This window comes from Sus scrofa, chromosome 11 (genome assembly GCF_000003025.6).
Source record: "Sus scrofa isolate TJ Tabasco breed Duroc chromosome 11, Sscrofa11.1, whole genome shotgun sequence".
NCBI classification, from domain to species: domain Eukaryota; kingdom Metazoa; phylum Chordata; class Mammalia; order Artiodactyla; family Suidae; genus Sus; species Sus scrofa.
The window spans coordinates 6,055,252-6,071,266 of record NC_010453.5 but is presented as its reverse complement, the minus strand read 5'-3'; the positions used below and the strand labels follow the sequence as shown (position 1 = coordinate 6,071,266).

Genomic DNA, 16,015 nt, shown 5'->3' with positions numbered 1-16,015 from the left:
ACTGTCTAAAGATTGACCTCCGGGATGGTTTAGAGGCATTCTTTAAAAATGCAGCACAAAGAATGAAAGTTCTCTGGAGCAAAATTCAACTTTATCCTCACAAGTCTCTTCTCCCTTCTCCTGCTTGTGATGCTTTAGTGTTAAGCGTACCCTCTGGGCAATTTGTGTTTTTCACACTAGCCAAAGCCATCTACAGATTCAATGCAATCCCTATCAAATTACCCATGACATTTTTCACAGAACTAGAACAAACAGTCCAAAAATTTATATGGAACCACAAAAGACCCAGAATTGCCAAAGCCATCCTGAAGAACAAAAACCAAGCAGGAGGCATCACTCTCCCAGACTTCAGGCAATATTACAAAGCCACAGTCATCAGGACAGTGTGGCAGTGTCCTTCTAAACAGAGCTGATCACAACCCCCTACCAGTGGGAATTCTGCCAACTATTGCCAAGTTCCAGGTTGAACGTGGGGAGAGGGTCCCTGGTGACCTGTGCGGGTGGCTCCAGCCAATGAGCAAGCATGTCCTCTCTCCCTGAGCTTGAGGTCAAGACCAGGGCACAGCGAGAGACCCACACCCCTTCTGTGCTGAACCCGGACCCTGAGAAAACGAGCACCAGTGGATTCCACCTGTGTCCGAGCACTGGCATGGGCCCCACACAGAGGGTACCCAGCTCAACCTAATGTCCGGATGGCAGCTCCCTTTGGCCTGCTTCCAGGTCTGGGTGTGCAGGCCAGGTATGAGCCCTCCTCCACAGCCCGTCTTTGTCCAGGCAGACCGTCGAACCTTCACCCAAGTCTCAAGCCAGCAGGCAGCAGGACAGTGAGCAGACTCCGGCCAAAGCCCCTGCCCGGTGGGCGCTCGTCCAATGGGCTCCTGCCAGACGGAAGGGGGCTGTTCGCTTCTTCCTGTGCGCTGATGAATTCTCCCCAGATAAGTTTTTAACCGCTGAGGTCTCCACACTGCGAGTCCTCCTGGCTTGCTCCTTATCCCTGCCCCCTCCGCCCACCTTCCCGATGCGCCGTGCTCCAGCGGCTGCGGGCTGAATCCTGACCTGGGGAGGAGGACCCAGGGGTGAATGACGTCTGAGGCACAACAGCTCAGACAGGGTCCACGAAGGGCTCAGGACTTGCGCTGGATCTTGCAAAGGAAAAGCCGAAGGCAGAGAGGAGAGCAGAGCATCCAGACAGAACCGGGGGCAACAGGGAGAGGCAACGAGGGGCCCGTTTAGAGACTCAGCGGGGACAGGCGGCCGAGGCAAGGGGTCCAGCGGGGAACGCGGAGACAGGCAGGGCTTTTCCCAACAGACGGCCCACCAGGGCCCCGGCAGCCTACTGCTGAGCTGACTCTCTCCTCCGGGCCCTCCGCGTGCTGCGGCTCGTTTCCCTGTCCTGGGTGCGTGTCGAGTTTGCTTTTCGGGACAGCCGTCCGCTTCCAGCATCTTCCTCTGCGGCTCTAGACCAAGCGGGCTTTTGTGAATTTCCGCCATGTTTTCGCCTGTTCAGCTCCCCAAACAAGCGGACTTCATGTCCCTTTTGAAGAGGCAGGTGTCTTATTTTTACGGACCTAACACTCTCTTTGGACCTTTGAAATGACTTTCATAAACTCCGAAAGCACACTTTCCATTTCGCTCCGCAGAAATGTACAAGAGCCGTGGAGGAAAATCCAATAACATACGACGAACCCAGGATTACACGCTCCCGTGCAGTCACCCCATAAACACATGTCACTGTGTGCTTTGGTACAGAGTCTGTGCTAGACACCGGATACCTTAGCAGTGCTCTCCAGAACAGCCTGAGCAGTAACCCCACCGTGTATCTTACGCATTAATTAATAAAAACAAGTTACAAAAAAAAAAAAAAAAACTGCCTCCATTCTACCTCCTACTTAGCCCTCCAACCCCCTTTTGTTCAAAATCATCTTTTTTATATCTTGATGGGCACACTTGATTTTGGATCTTGTAAATGTTGCCAGAGAATACGAGAAATAGAGGCAATCCGACCAGATTAGAGAATCTCAGCCTTGGCACAGCTGACATTTGGGGTCAGAAGATACTTTCCGGGGACTGTCCCACGTTACTATAGAATGATGAGCCGCATCCCCGGACGCTACCCATCAGAGATGCCACCAGCAGGTATGACAACCAAAACTGTCTGTGTCCAGACAGTGCCAAACGTCCCCAGAAGAGATGGCAAAATCACCTCCATGGAGATCTAGCCCTTCAGCCTTTAAAACTCTCTTTTCATCAGCAGCAGAGGACGGAAGGGCTAGAGGACTGTAAGACAGTGATAGGAACGCTCACCGGACACTCTCCTGGCTCATTTCATTTTCTTTTAGACTCAACAGTCACAGCCCCGTTACTGAAAATATTTCCAAAATAGTAGTCTCTCTGGTCATACGAGGCACCATTAACTGAGTACAACTCAGTTAACTATTAACTACTGACTATTCGACTATAGCTTTTTTTCCTTTCTTTCTTTTTAGGGCTGCGCCTGGGCACATAGAAGTTCCCGGGCTAGGGGTCAAATCGGAGCTGCAGCTGCCGGCCTACGCCACAGCCACAGCAACGCAGGATCCACGCCACATCCGTGACCTACGCCACAGCTTGTGGCAATACCAGATCCTAAACCCACCAACCGAGGCCAGGGGTTGAACCCCTAAGTCACGTTCTTAACCCACTGAGCCACAATGGGAACTCCCATTATAGTTTTTACAGTATCTAAAATTATTTTCCAGTAAAGCAACTGTGGTCATATAATATGCAGCTATAAAACATCAATATCAAACCAGTACTGATGGACCCCCAAACATACTCACCCCAAGTGGCTTGAAGGATGGAGAAAACAGGGTTTGTGAGTTCCAGCTTCGAGCTTCCCCTGCAACAGTCCCTTAAACCATTCTTTTGATATTGTTTACATATTGGGCTACCTGGTTAGATTATACATTTTGGAAGGCAGAAGCCAAATTTTATTCCTTTTTATGTTCTCAGCATCTAGCATAGTACGTATGACAGGTCAGACATTCAAGAAACACTTCAGCACCTAAACTAAGAAAGGAGTACGTGCAAAGAGATTTGAATAAAACGTAGAAGCCCGGCGTGTGTGAAGAGCCCTGTATTTCTGCTAAGGAACCTAGCTAGACATGCACCTGCAGGGAAATCCATGGAGTGGTCAGATAATGTGAGGGCTTAGCCTGGGAGGCAGAAGGCCTGGTAAATGCCAGCCCTGTCAGGTAGACAGGCTTAGCTCTGCTCTTCCCTCCCTTTCTCCTCCCAAGGCTGCACTTTGCAGACACTGGAGCCACACCAGGCCCAGGTGCATTGAGAGCATAACCCCAAGGTGGCATCCTTCAGAGCTGCCATCTGGGTTCCTTGGAGGGTGCCCCAGGGGGAGATGGGCCTGGCAGGTGCTGAGAAGCCCAGGATAAAAGGAAGTCTGGAGAGACGCTCATAGAGTCACAGGCAAAGAATGAGGCCATGCAGTGAAGGAAACGAGGCCTGCCCTGCACACCGCCTACCAGCTCCCCATCCACTTCCTCATCATTTGCCGGGGCGACAACAAGACAGGTGACGCAGTGCAGGGAATGACGAGAGAGCTGAGACGGCAAGAAGTCCTAAAGTCTCGGAAGTTACTCACCATCCTCCTGGATCTAATCCGCGCCTGACACCCCACTCCTTCCCGGCAGGGCATCCTTTTCTTTGGGACCACTCACCGTCACTGCTCCATCCCTCTCAGAGCACCTATGCCCCCCTCCGCCCTGTCCCTACCCTCGGAGATGGGAGAGCCACCCGAGTCACCACCTCCCCTCTGCGCCAAATCCAACACGGGGAACCAAAGGGCCCCCAGGAGATTCAATGACACTGACTTTATTAGCGGAAACTCCAAACTGTTCGTGCCTATTCCAACATATTCCACTCTGCAAAGAAGATCTCCTTAGTGACAGGCCTCTCTCGCCATCCTAGACACAGGGCCGTCCCAAGGGGGACATGAACGCGTCTACACTGTTACCATCTCAGACCGTGAGGACCAAAGACAAGCCACCAGCCCTCCATGCCCTGCTGGGATATTTTCATTCACCCAGTAATTTACCGAGCCCTCTTCGGTGTACGCCTCTGGTCACAGCTCAGGGCCCTGAAGCAGCCCAGCACCCAGTAAGGAAACAACAGGTGCTGCTGACCACCTGTCGGGCAGAGAGGAGGCGTGAGGCACAGGGACTGGCCAAGCGCTGCAGGTACGTCACTCCCATCATGTCTGCCTTTCAAGACGCCCTGGTGGCCTTGCTGTTAAAGAGCCGGCATTATCACTGCTGTGGCACAGGTTCAATCCCTGGCCTGGAAACGTCCACATGCCACAGGCGCAGCCCCCCAAAAAAAGGACAATGCATCCTAATACCCTTCTCCTATTAAAACTAATTGGTCTTGTTAAATGTGTGATTTCCTAATACATGAAAGGCTGCTTTCTTTCCTGAACTGCTTCTACATGAAGCAGAAGAAAACATGAGTTCTTCCGACAGGCAGTCTAATAAAAACCCGCCAGACAAGTGGCATATTATTTGCACATTTATAATAGTCTGTGGAGATGGACCTGCCCAGATAATTTAATTTCCTCTGAAGAGAAAAAAAGGAAACCAGAACTCAACTATTTAAAGGACACAAACGGGAGTTCCCATCATGGTGCAGTGGTTAATGAATCCAACTAGGAACCATGAGGTTTCGGGTTCGATCCCTGGCCTTGCTCAGTGGGTTAAGGATCCGTGTTGCCGTGTAGGTTGCAGATGCGGCTCAGATCCCACGTTGCAGGTGGCTCTGTGTAGGCCGGTGGCTGCAGCTCTGATTAGACCCTAGCCTGGGAACCTCCATATGCCATGGGAGCAGCCCAAGAAATAGCAAAAAGACAAATAAAAAAAAATAAAATAAAAAAACAAATAAATGAAAAAATAACAATAAATAAATAAAGGACACAAATGGCTTCCGACTTGATGAACTCAGAGTGCATCCCTGTGGGCTCTGGGTGATGCTAAAATGATCCAATGAGCTGAGGTGCCTCTTAGAATTTATAACTAGCCCAGTGTTTCCAGTCTAATTCTTCCGTGATTTTGGTTAGCACCCATATTACTATTCCTTTAAATTAAACTTGGAATAGAAAGCTGCCCTGGATTGGCAGACCTCGAAATTTTAGTTGAGATTTCCCTGTGGTCCTCTCACCTGGCTCCCACGTGGGCTTGAGAATGTCGGTTCATTAACAAACTAGTTCAGATCCGGGTGGCTCTGGAAACGCCTAACCGTGCCCCTCAGGGCTCAATCACACTCCCCTCCAGGCCCTCCCTGAACCCAGGCAGACCCATCCTCTCACCCCTCACCGTGTGCTTCGCAAATCACCGTGGTTTTTACCGGTGGAAGGTCTGCGGCAACCCTGCATCAAGCAAACCTACGACCCCATTTTCTCAACAGTATTTGCTTGCTCCATGTCTCTGTGTCTCATTTTGGCCATTCTCGAAAGAGTTCAAACTTTTTCATTATTACTCTATTTGTTACAATGGTCTGGTCAGTGATCTTTAATATTACGACTGCAAAAAGAATTACCACTCCCTGAAGATTCAGGTGATGGGTAGCATTGTTAGCCATCAAACTTTTTTAGTTTTTTAGGGCTGTACCCAAGGCATACGGAAGTTCCCAGGCTAGGGGTGGAATCAGAGCTACAGCCGGCAGCCTACAGCACAGCCACAGCAACAACCAGATCCAAGCCATGTCTACAACCCACACTGCAGCAATGCCAGATCCTTAACCCACTGAGCGGGGCCAGGGATTGAACCCGAGTCCTCATGGATACTAGTTGGGTTCATTACTGCTGGGCCACAACAGGAACTCCTTCCATCAAGTATTTTTAATAAGGTGAGTACATTGTATTTTTTTAGACAAAATGCTATCGCACCCTTAACAGACTACTGTATAGTGTTAGGCATGAATTTTTATGTGCACTGGGAAGCCAAAAATTTCCTGTGGCTCGCTTTACTGAGATATTCTTTATTGCAGGGGTCTGAAACCTAACCCAGGATGTCTCCAACATGTGCCTGTATTTTGAAAACTGTATATATATTTTTTAAAAACTGTATATATTTTTTTAAGTTTCTGAAGTCTAAAAATGTCAACTTCAAGGAGACTTTTAAACAAGGCTCTGTGACATCATTGGGGGCTCTCCCTTGCAACCTCTCGAGACCCTTATGGAACCAGAGGGCAGGTGCTGTCCCATCTTACGGTAAGGAGACTGTGATACAAGTCAGGTCACACACTCCAAACTGCCAGACCCAGGTATGAGCCACAGTATTCCCGAATGCCACATGGTCCTTGTCCTGGCACGCGGATGACCTGGTCCCGAGTGACCAAGGTAACCAATTGTCCACATAAAAGAGAGTGAGGAGGAATCCAGCTTATCAGAGACCCCACCATAAAGCCAGCGCTGCCACTACGTTATGTGTCATGAATAAAGGATCCCTCCTCTTTCCAGTGTCTTAAATGAAGCCTCGCTCTCACCTTAGTGTCTCAGTAGGTCTCTGCTGTGGAAAGAAGGGCCATGGACGTTTTCCTATTTCCCCTTGATTGAGATGAAAGAAAAAGGACTCCGCTGCCCAGTCATAAGCTTCCAAGTTGCCCCTTTCCTTCTACAAACATTCACTGAGGGCTCAGCCTGTGTCAGGTGTTCAGGGTCCAGGAAGATGGCAGTGAGTAAGCAGGATGCCAGCCCTCATGGAGCTCACATTCTGGCGACATGCGGGACCACAGAAGCAAGACGAGAAAAGGCACAGATGCCCACGTCCCTCCCCCTCGTGCCAGGGCTGGTCCCCAACCTGCAAGGGGGTCAGATGCTTCTACAAAGACCCTTCTGCCGATCCTGGCCTCAAAGGGGAATGGCCCCATCTTAGCAGCTGGACTTGAAACACACACAGCATTTGTAAAAATCAGGATGCTAGGTACAAAGAATAACAACTATGAAAACAGGATAAATTAAATACACACTCCTTTTCAGGCAACAGCAGATCTGACAAAGACATTTAATTCATTCTCCTATTGTCAGACAGAACCAAACTAAACCTCTAAAGAGTTAGAAACGGACCTTCGGGTCACCTCTCTGTGCAAAGTCCAGAGCTTCGGCCCCGGGAAGTCAGTGCCCGTCGGCTGATGGCAGCGCAGGGTCTCAGTGTTTCCAGAAAAGGGAAGATTGGGGGGAGGAGGGGGATGCAGAATCCACATTGCCTGAAAGATGTGCAAGTTCGAGTAATGTCATACGGCACTTGAATAACCCATTCATTTTTAATTCTGTAATTTCTGTGATCATTTTATATCCGATGACCTCATCTGACATAATATGCATATCACAGGAACTTTTCCGGGACTCCCGCTGTAATTCATCATGAACTGGACGGACGCACGCTCCAATATCACACAGCTCCCTGCTATCTGCCTCTCAGAGCAGGAGCGAAGCCGTTGCCTCTGCCTACTGGCGGGCTTCCCCACTAATTACCACAGATGACACGGTGCCAGTGGGATCCAGGGCCCTGCGTGTGTGCCCTGGTGACCTGGTTTAATAAAATCTGGCCTCGCATCAAACAGAACACAGGTTTAATTCTGAGCCAGAGAGGCCGGGTAACAGTATGTATCAGACTGTTTCAGAGCAGGGCAGGGCGAACCGAGCCATCTTATGCACCGTCTGAAAACGGACAACAGAGAAAGCGACGTGATTTCTTATCATCTTAGTGGGATGGTCCATGTGATTTCTATTGATTCTGCCTCCCCTCACCCCCCAACACCCCATTTCCTAAAATCTGGGCCCTGGATTTATGGATTTCAATATTGTAAATAAATAAATACATATTAAAATGTAGTTGGTCTCTACTTCTGTGTTTTCTGCCTAAGGAGAAGATGGATTGGGAAAAAATTAACCTCATTATCCCTGAAATCAAGGATTCTGACACCCCACTGCTTCTCATCGACTCCTGAGAATGGTTTTCAAGCGGAAAATAAAGCGCACACACTGCTGAGATGCCTCACATACTCAAAAGCTGAGTATATTTCAGTCCTATTTGACATTTAAATATTTCAAAATCACAGGACCTTCTTTGGTGGGGAAAAAAAAAAAAAAAAGCAGTCTTTAAAAATCTCCAAGGCCACCAGGAAACAAATTGTAACAGTCCCTTCGCATCTCATTAGAGGGTGCAAATTTCTCTCCAGGATCCCCCGGCCTTGCTCGGCTGGTGCCCTCCTACGATAGAGGACGCCCGCTCAGTTTTAAAGCAGTTCGGTCCATGAAGCTATCAAGCGTCCAGTGGCGGGGAATGAGAAAGGCTACTGACACCTCACAGACACCGAGAGGTGAAAAAGACTTTGAGGAGAGGGTGGGTCTGGTCCGGTGTCCAGGCAGGGGGTCCGGCCCAGTGGTTAAGGGCGTGGCTGGCCGCCAGCCCCCCTCCAACCTTCACCATTTACGAGCTGGAAAACGAGAGCGGAGGGAGCAGCTGCCCCAGAGTGTTTAAGGGTCAGTCGCTCCGTTCCAGCCGCCTGGTACCTGGTGCTACCAACCCTCTGCCAGGTGATGACCTGTGAACTCCCCTTTTCAAAAAGCTGCTCTTTGCAGCTGCATCTCGAGCGGGTACATCTTTACATAACCAGCACAGCGCATCTCTCAGTAAAAGTCAGCACGACAGTTATCTGGATCATAGAGTGATGAGACAGGTCAACCCTAAACTCCTGAGGATTAATGACAACGAGACGCTGAGGCTGCTCTTTTGACACCGTGGTTTCGTTTTAACCTGTACGAAGCCCGTGTTTTCACAAATATTTTCTAGTAGCAAATATCATTTTTGCTATGAGTAGTAGGGAAAAATGGAACACAAAATGATTAGCTCAATATGACAGGTACCAAATACTATGCCCCAAACACACATCTTCCTACTTTCACTCTTTCCTTGGTATTCCAAAGGCAAAGAAAAAGACTTGACGTAATATGCATAAGCGAAGTGAAACTGACTGCCAAGCATTTATGCAGGGGGAGGGAGTGACTCTTAGTAATCCTTTTCTCCTTTGCTTTCTGCCCCTAAACTCATTTAGAAAAAAATCCAAGGAGTTTCCATCATGGCTCAGTGGTAACAAATCCAACTAGGATCCATAAGGATTCGGGTTCGATCCCTGGCCTCACTCAGTGGGTTGGGGATCTGGTGTTGCCATGAGCTGCGGTGTAGGTGGCCGACACGGCTTGGATCCTGCGTGGCTGTGGCTGTGGTGTAGGCCAGCAGCTGCAGCTCCGATCCTGCCTCTGGTCTGGGAACTTGCATACGCCACAGGTGCGGTCCAATAGACAAAAAAGGAAAAAAAGAAAGAAAGCAAGAAAGAAAAAGATTCACATCAGTTCTTTCTTCAAAACACAGACCATGTACGTGCGGTGGGGGTGGGGAGAGGTTTCAGATGTGAAATAACACCAGGGCCCTTTCCCGTAAATCACACTCACGGTTCTCCTGACTGATCGTGTGTTCTTCCGCCTCTGTGTTCAGAGGATCAAACACCACACCACACACAGACACACACACACACACACGAAAGAGATACGGGCCACGGCAGGGGTGTGGGAAACGAACCCCAGTGTTCACCAGCATCATAACCACCCTCTTTCTTGTGGTTCTTGAGGTGCAGGGCCGTCCTCCGGGGAGGACGAGGTGGATGAGGGGTACGGTCACAAAACTTGTTGATCCTTCACAGACAGAAGCCCCCTGGAGGTCCCTCTCCTCAAGTCTGTCGTCGGCACCCAAGAAGGCGAAAGCTTTCCCCGGGCCATGTCCTGTCTGTCTCTGGCCTGGCAGCTGCTCCTTCTTCATTCCCTTCCTTCTGATGAGTCATCAGTGTCCCGGGGGCGGCCAGCCCTGCACCATGGCACCCCAGCCGCCCTCGCCACCCTGACCACACCCACAACCACCACGACCTACCCGTGACTGACCCCAGTTACCAACCACCACCACCCAGCCCTTATTTTACTTCTTTATTTATTTATTGGCTTTTTAGGGCCACGCCTGCCGCAAGTGAACGTTCCCAGGCGAGGGGTCGAATCGGAGTTGTAGCCACTGGCCTACACCACAGCCACTGCAACTCGGAGCCCCCACAGCTCGTGGCAATGCCAGATCCCCGAGCCACCGAGAGAGGCCAGGGATCGAACCCGCATCCTCGTGGATACGAGTCAGCTTCCTTTCCACGGCGCCACAATGGGAACTCCCACATCGGTTCTTTTGATCTCGATCATACATCAGGCATCAGGCTCATTCACGGCCTGCAGGCCTTCTCCTGGACCCAACATTCCGCTGCCTCTCTCTCACCCTGCATGTGTCCGCCAAGATCCACCCACCAATAACAACGTAAGAGCAGAAGACAAAAATTCCTAAGCAGGGAAGGGCCAGCCATTACGGACACAGTCAACATTTTGAAAGCAACTACATGCTTTCGTGGGAAAAACCCCTCAAGTTTAAAGAGTCCTTAAGAACACGGCACAGGTGTGGATCCACAGAATCAAACCACTCGGAAGTGCTGGGAACCCGAAAGCACACACTCTCGACCACCAAACTGCAGGAACTCAGTCATTCGCTGGGTTTAGGTCTTCCCTCTACTGTTTTACGCCTAGAAAACTCAGGCTACCCCTCTGGCCTCCACACCTACAGCATCCACTGTCCCTCTGATAAGTCTCTTTCATGCAACCCATGTCCAGTCAAAGTCATACCCCCATGGTTACTTCTCTTCTTCATCCCCAAGGGCCAGAACTTAATAAAAGCCACCCTCCCTTACAATCTGTCCTGAAAGCAAAGCCAGCCTGGCAGTTGTTCAGGCTGCAAACTGCAAGGCCACCCCATGCAAAGGGGCATCACCCACACTGCTAGCAGCTCTATGCTTCCAAAAATGGTCTGTATTTTGGTTACAACTGTGATGACTTAAAGATGGGTGACTTATTTCTATCACAAGTTTCTGGCACATGGCAAGAAATTGTCTTATTCTAAAAATCAGCCTGGTCCAACCACTCTCTCATCAGATGGAAGTAAAAGTTCTGTGGAAAGGATGGCTTTGCCTAATTTGCACAAAATGCCATATGGACCAGCAGCAGCCCTCGGAAAAGCTTCGCTCAGATGTCTTCAACTTTCTGTGGTCTTGGCTGTTCACTAAAGCTTCTACTCAATAATCTCTGCACTGCACTGACTCCCCCCTCCCCTGCCCCAGGCTGATCTTTTGCTCTCAATAAGCACATCCTCCAATCAAAGCAAGCCTCTAACTATGACTGCATCCTCTCGTCCCACTTCTGTCAACTGATATTACTGAACACACGTTAACAATCTCACCGGAGAAGCTTCATTACCGCTAGGAAAGGGATGTCGGCTGTGGACACTCAACAAATTTAAAATCGGGAACCAAACACCTCGCTTGACCTTGAGTTTCAGTCAGTGTCTGCATACATTCCTCACATTTTGAAAAGAGGAAAATGAATTCATGCTTTCATATGAGAATCCACTTTCACGTGCCTGCATCATCAAGAAGAGCTACCGAAAATTACCGCCGCCATTTCCTATGAACACCAGCAGGTGTCGCACAACACGGAAGAGGCAGTTAAGGGCCCCAGTTAAAATGGGGTCAAATCCAAGAGAAATCCACATAAACTCACCTGGACCCCCAGAAAACAAGATTTACTGCCAGTGGGGACAATGTGCCCTAGTTGGCAATCCCGGTATGGAAACCTTAGAAAGAAAAGATCCAGGAAAATTCAGAAGAGAGGCGCTGGATCCAGGAAAGCACGAACAGGTGCTTCATTGTAACACTATTTCTCATTGAAAACTGCAGTGCGGGAGTTCTTGAGTCTCTGCAGTAATTGTGTCACAAATAAACTCTTCATGATGGGAGTTGTTTCAGTAAACTCACCGTTTTTCCATTGGCCATGTCTAGGATTTCAGAAATACCTCATCTTATATTCAGATTAATCCTCAATGGATTACATGACTTCAATTTTCTCTCTATCTTAATCCCTCAAGTAGTTAATGATCGGAAAACTGATTCTTAAATGCACCATATACATGAAGCATTTTAAGGACTTGAGACGTGGTTTTTATCAGGGGAAGAATACCTCTGATACATGAATAATCGTGTCCACTTTGTAGATCTTAATTTTCTTAAATTGCACCAAATTTATACCCCGTGATGCTCCTTAATTTCTTATAATTCAAAAGAAATAAAAACCCAGAGGAACTATAAACCCTACAATATTAACAATACTAACCTGAATTAAATCCTTAATAAAGCTGTAGTTCAAAATAAATCAGCAAAAATTACTTTCCTCTCTAAACTGTCCAGTAAGAAGATTAGTTGCTAAATAGTAGAAAAGATGCAAATTTTCCTCCCAATTGCTACCACAATACCACAGAATGCCTGCTATTATCTGGGTGGGTCATACAAAATTACTGATATGCGACCCTTCTTTACCTGCAAAAAATGACAATGCCATCATTTTTCCAAACAAGAAACTAAGAATTGGAAACCCTAGTGATTATGAAACAATGAAATCTTCAAAACTACCTATCGCTCTGCACACGCCATTGTTCTGCGCAGCCTCAGTGGTTCGGGTATTAACTGTCTCCCTTCCAGCCGACACATCTTGACGGCACCTGAAAAACAATAAATGAATTGCCTCCAGCATTTGGAAGAGCTCGAGCGTATCTTTTCAGTTCTTCCTTCCCACCCCAGCCCTCTGCGCTGCCAGCTCTCTCTCAGCTTCCCCCCTGCAACAGTAAGAGTCTTTTCCAAGAGCATAAATGTGGCAGAGAGAAAAGCTGGGGGCTGGAAGGCAAAAAGGCAGGAGTAAGAACGCAGCTCACTAAGCAGGGCAGGAGAAAGGGAAGGCACATCAGAGTGGGTGAGGAGCAAGATGCGGGGGGTGGACGGGAGAAGGAGTGAGATGCACGGGGGAGACGGCAGAGGAGCTGCCAGAGCTCACGTGGGGGGAGCATCACACCACACCGAGCAAATCAAACCAAGTCCAGACGGCATGATGGGAGCATCTACTTCTGTCCAATGATATACCTAGTACCTCATCTATCCTAGGACCTAACCCGACCCCCACTCCCACCCATCCCCCACTGCTACGAACATCACCCCCAACACAAGAACCACCACCCCAACCACACCACCACTACCCATGCCCCAAGAATGGGGCACGAGCAATGCTACTGGAACTAAAACCAACAGAGCAGAAGCCCTGTAAGTGCCCCAGGGAGAAACTTCACTTGTTCACAAAAGGAGTTTTCTTCTGAGATGGAGTAGGAAGCGCTTAAGTAAGTAAGGTTCCCTCCTACCAGGAGACGCATTAAAGGAGCAACCTATCATAAATCATTTTTTTTTTTTGTATGAACATGTGACCGGTTGCCAAATAAACTTTTTTGATCTCTTTTTATACCATTCATCTATTTCTCACTCCCTGTTTTTCAAATCAGTTCTCTGAAGATAAGACGTAGGGTCAAAATCAGCATTCCGACTCTGCAGGAGGGTGGCAAGGTCCAAGGTGACAGGCTAGGTGAGACCCACTGCTTATTTGTATCCAATGAGCATTTAGAAACAACCTGAGACCGGAAGAGGAAATGCCAGGAGAGAAAAATCTAACACTCAGAGGCATTCTTCACTCTTCCAATGGTGACGTTCTCCTTACAACAGAGGTTGATCGAATGTGGACCACAGGACGGTTGAAGGAAAACGCATGAACCATGCCAACGGCCGATGCCAGCACTGTCAGTAACAGGGAAGGACACCGCTATTATCATAGTTGGCATGGCCACGGAAAAAGAGCTGCTGCAAATATAAGAGCCCTGCATTGACAAGCCCAGCTGGAACTGCACTGCCCACTGTAAAAAGGAAGATAGAATGAGACTTTGTGTTAATAAAGCAATTGAGTAAGCATAGAAACAACGTTTCAAAGTGCTCGCTAAGGTGCCTGAAGACTAAATGTACATGTGTGGAAGCCGCAAGGTTCCAACTAAACGAGGCCTCTCTGTGAAGAGCCAGAGGCTGCCTAAGAGCCAACTGGTCAACCTCATTCGAGGAGCCAGGCACTGGTAAACTGCCAGCACAGTCTGAGTAGGGGCTGCAGCACATCAGCCAGGCGGTGGGACAAGGAGGCTGACAGAGAAGGCAGGAGGAACGGATGCTCCCTATGCCCGGGTAAATAAATGGGCTAAGAAGGAACTCTGCATGTCCCATCACCGGGGGAATGTGTTACACACAGAGATTTCTGGACACCATCCTGAAACTTATTCTTGAATTTCAAGCATTTCTATTTTCAAAAGCTTCCTCTGGGGACCTCTGGAGCAGAGCCGGGCCAAGAGTCATGTTATGTACACTATTCACTGAATCTTCATCCTGAGTAGACTGCAGCATTCCAGGATTGCAGAAGAGGAGGCTGCAAGGCAGGTCTGAAAGCTCAAGTAACTCGCCCAAGATGCCAAAGTCACAGAGAACAAATTTCACCTGTGACTTTCTTCCTGAAGCTCTCCGGTGGGTGCCCACAGTCCAGTATGGAATACACTCTGAACTCCCTAGAGGGTACCCTCCAAGAACACAGCCCCCCCACCTCAGCCACAGCCCCCCTTCGGCCCCCCATTCACAGGCATGCTCCCGATGGACCCAACTTCTAAGCAATTTCCCAGGGCGGTCCTATGCAAGGCTCCCCTGCCGAGCCTCCACTCGTGCCTCCTCCTGGAACACCTGGGCCCTGCAGCCACCTCCTACAACACCTGTGCTCCTCACCCAACGCGTTTTCCAAGAGGGAGCTCAGCCCTGGCCTCCACGCCAAGCCCTGCCTGACCACCACTGACCCTTACGCCGGCAGAACCGACCGCTGCCTCCAATGGGTCCTGCCGTAATTCACGCAATAAAATAACACTTTCTTTTCTCTCCAGTATGACGTGTCTGATTAGAGAAACAGACCACATAATTTTTGAGAATGCGTGACAGTAAATGCTCTAAGAATAAACGCAGTGCTAGAGCCAAAGCCCGAATCTGCATCTGGATCCAATGCAAAACCAGGTCACCACGCTGTATCTCCAGAAGCCTTAAATCTCATTATATTAAAAAAAATAATAATAACTCCATAACTATCAATACCACGAAGCCTCTCGTGGCTACAAAACACTGGGTGGCTATTCTGAACTGAAAAGTGTAAAATACACAGCTGGATTTGAAAATTCAGTATGAACAAAGAATGTAAAATATTTCAACATGTTAAATGCTAATATTTTGGATATACGAGGTTAAATAAACCATATTAAAATTAATTCCACCTGTTGCTTTTTTCCCTTTTAATGTGGCCACAGAAAAGGTACCTCACGTTGTATGTCTATCGGACAGTGCTGCTCTATAAAGCCGGTATCTTCCTTATTAAGAAATCTGTTAAGATGATAACTTTCCCCGACGATGACAGAGCCACAGACACCAAAGTCGGCACGGCAGTGATACACAGCATGGCCCGGCTGGCCATACAGACGTGGCTCCCGTGGGAAAAGCCCACAGAAGGTTGTTTTCTAAGTTCTACCAACTCCCTGGCGTTCTCCTTCTCTAATATCAGCTGTGGTCGGTTGCCCGGGTAATTGCCAGCCTTCCTAAAGTTGCTCCTCTTCCCATCTAGAGGGCCTACCGAATTCTGAGGCCTGCAGGAAAAGACAGGGGCAGGACGAGGGGGAGACAAAACACTTGCCTCAGGCTCAAAATTTAAGCGGAACCAAAAGACCTCAGTAACCAAGATGGGTACATTTTTAAATAACAGCTTTACTGATCTGTAACTCAACTCACATGCCATAAAATTCACCGTTTCCAACAATGGGATTCAGCGGTTTTAATATACTCCAAAGCTGTACAACCCTCGCCATTATCCAACTCCAGAACGTTCAGCACCCGACAAAGGAACCCCGTCCCCATGAGCAGATACCCCACCGCTCTCCCTAGACCCAGGCCCTGG

At 48.8% G+C, this 16,015-nt stretch overlaps 1 protein-coding gene across 7 annotated transcripts in view; it reads right to left on the bottom strand.

Annotated features, from left to right (window-relative positions):
* The window catches only part of MTUS2 (microtubule associated scaffold protein 2), a 496,219-nt gene that overhangs the window by 463,767 nt on the left and 16,437 nt on the right, over positions 1-16,015 (bottom strand). For 4 of the 7 annotated variants that reach the window (XM_021065171.1, XM_021065170.1, XM_021065169.1 and 1 more), the window contains one exon: positions 12,589-12,677. The exons of the other annotated variants lie outside the window; for them this stretch is intronic. The gene's annotated coding sequence lies outside the window, so the exon portion shown is untranslated. The remainder of the gene's footprint in view (positions 1-12,588; positions 12,678-16,015) is intronic. 7 annotated transcript variants of the gene reach the window in all.